Raw genomic sequence first — 2,950 nt, 5'->3', positions numbered from 1 at the left:
AGTCTTCAAGTACAATTACGTTTCAGATATCAGGTATTACCTGTCCTTTAAAATAGAGTAACATTACGTATTAGGAATTCCCAATAAATGAATAACCCGGGTTTAACAAAAGAGTTAAACTTCGTTTTAGAAAATCCATGAAGATTGATTTACAGTCTTTCTCACAAAGTTTTAGAGAAGGTTGAATATTAAAGTTGGATGATACACGATGGCGGATACTCAAGAGTATTATAGGACCATGTCTATGCGGCTGTCGAGAGTGTTGGATGACATCGGTTTGAACCAGTGGATGGTGAAACGGCGGCGAAAAACATTTTTACAGGAAGAAGCAAACAGAACATTATCGTGTGAACTTCTGGGGAGAACGGTTAGGATTTATTGTTTTGGAAGCCAGTCAGAAGGAACAACAACACCAGGACTTAATTCAGATACAGACGTACTCGGATGTTACTATGGAACAAACGTCATAACATCATTGTCGGACTGGAAGGTCGGACGGGTAAACCTGCTGATGGTGAAAGGAGAGACATGTTCCCCTCAACATTATCAGCTTCAGGAGATTTGGCCGGATTACCCTCTACCCATCTGGTTTCCGGCATTTGAGTGGTCAGCAATTGATAAATTCGGTCGGGTTCTTCGACGTAATACGATCTTTGGAAATGAAATAAAGGCTGCCTTTGCCGCAGCAAACTTACCTTGTGAATCACGAGGTCCATCTCACAGTCATTCGGAAATGTTTGACTATGTCCCGGCTTATTGGTGTCGATCCCTACCACAGGAATGTCTCGGATGGTTCAAATGGTTCAATCGACCAAGACCCGGACATTGGCCGACTGAGGAAATATTCAGGATCGCCAATCAGTGTGGCTGTTTTCTGGTTGCTGATGGCCACTGTGATAGTGTTGACAATTTCGTAGAATGGAGACTGACGCCGAACCTTGTTGAGCGAGTTCTTGTGTTCAGTATGAACAATATCATGATTAAATGTTATGTTGTTTTAAAAATGATTAAGAGGAGTATTATTAATACCTGTCTTGGTAATAACGGTAAATTGACGAGTTTCCATTGCAAGACTGCTGTTTTCTTTGCGGTGGAAATGCTTCCCCCTGAAAAATGGAGAGAAGATCGGCTTATGGAATGCATTGAATTTTGCCTGAACATTATCCTCAAGTGGACCATGACTGGCTTTTGTCCACATTACATCATGTCGGATGTGAATCTGTTTGATGGGAAACTTACAAGGCCCCAGCAATATATCGTTTCGCGCATCATATTAAATGTTTTGAAAGATCACCTTTTGCTGCTATTACATATCGATATTGATAACTTAGGACAACGTTTGCGATCAGAATCTATTTGGGTAGGCTCTTCAAATCAGACTAGGATGCACGTGTGTTGGGCAATTACGACAAGGGTGTCTATTTATGTACGTGAAACATTATTGGAGACCATTTTTCAAATCATAGCAGATAAATCAACGTATGAAGAACCAGACCTTTGCAAATTCTTGCACGAATATCTTCAAATGATGTTAATGCCATCGATGCAAAATTCGACAGTTCTGGCGGAGGCGACCTGCTTACCGCACAAGTATTGGCTGGTTTCCTTGCATCTATATTTGCATCATACTCAATCCAACACGGTTACCTAGTAACACCTTATTGTTGGTCCTTGTACAAATTATCCCTTCAGACGGATGTCACATCTAACAGACTTAAACTAGCCTCAATGCTTTATTGCCGAGGAGATCTGGCTAGGGCGGTAAACGTTTTAAATTATATCGAACGTAGATATGACGAGAGCATTCACGCAGTGTGTCGATGTGGACGAATGGATGCAACACAGGTTGAATGGCCTGAGGAGTTCTGCAAAAGAGAAATCGAGGGTGATGACGACGTGTTCTGCAGAAATCGTTTTGCAATGTGTGTGGTATTTCTTCCGCAAGAAATTTTCTGTGTTCCATCAAGACTTCGATGCGAAATGAGGAGAGACATAAGAGATGATATAAGACACAGAAATGATGATGAACGGATGTGAATGAACTGGGCTGTAGTTGACTCACGACCCTTCCTGTTTTACTTACAATACTTGATATACAGAGACCTAGGCCTACGTGACAAACAAGTGCAAGCATTTCGCCACCTTGAAAACTGCTCCAACGATGAACGTTTAGGTGAACAGGTCTACCACAAAGAGACTTACATGAATTTGCTTGGTCATTGTATTGAAATGGAAGGTCAAACGGAGTTGGCGTTAGAAATTTACACGGCATCGGTCCTGGCATTGCCACGGAACAATGCAGCACACTGGCATATTGACAGGCTCACTAACGCATTTAACATAGAGCAGTAAATGCATGATAGTGTTAAATTACACTGTTTGCCTGACTTGTGAAATAAAATAACTTAATTGATCGTTAATATATTTGAGCTGGTTCCGGTGCATTTTATTGATTGTACGCAAAATGGGTTTTGAAATACGTGATAATTAATATCAATACGACTCGAGTCTACGATATTCCTCAATTGAAGGAGTTTCTTATTACAAGCCTTTTAAATTTACGATTGTGAATGATCTTTATTTCGAAACGATTTTTTATATATATATATAAGCCGATCAATTACTGTGTGAAAAATAAAAGATATAAACGATGAACAAATGCGACTTGCTCACGGATGTTCAATCCTGTTATTAAATAATTATAGAACAAAAGGTGCAATATTTTTATTATGGCTTTTATTGACAAACAATTACAAAATAAAAACAAATCACATTTTTGTTACGTTGACTTACTTAAGTGTTTTGATCCTTAGAAATGAATTATGGCAGAAGCAAATAATGTCCGCATTAGACGCTCACCTATTCAACGTAATTAAATCAATTTATTGTGAAGTAAAGTAATGCTTTAAACATATGGGCTCATTGTTTGATTTTTAACTTTGATATCGGC

General features: G+C 39.2%; 1 pseudogene; it reads left to right on the top strand.

Annotated features, from left to right (window-relative positions):
- Positions 1–208: 208 nt before the first annotated feature.
- LOC128210653 (uncharacterized) lies at positions 209–2,721 on the top strand (annotated as a pseudogene).
- Positions 2,722–2,950: the final 229 nt, after the last annotated feature.

The sequence above is a fragment of the Mya arenaria genome, chromosome 12, assembly GCF_026914265.1.
Source record: "Mya arenaria isolate MELC-2E11 chromosome 12, ASM2691426v1".
Taxonomy (NCBI): Eukaryota; Metazoa; Mollusca; class Bivalvia; order Myida; family Myidae; genus Mya; species Mya arenaria.
This window is presented reverse-complemented; position numbering and strand designations above follow the sequence as displayed.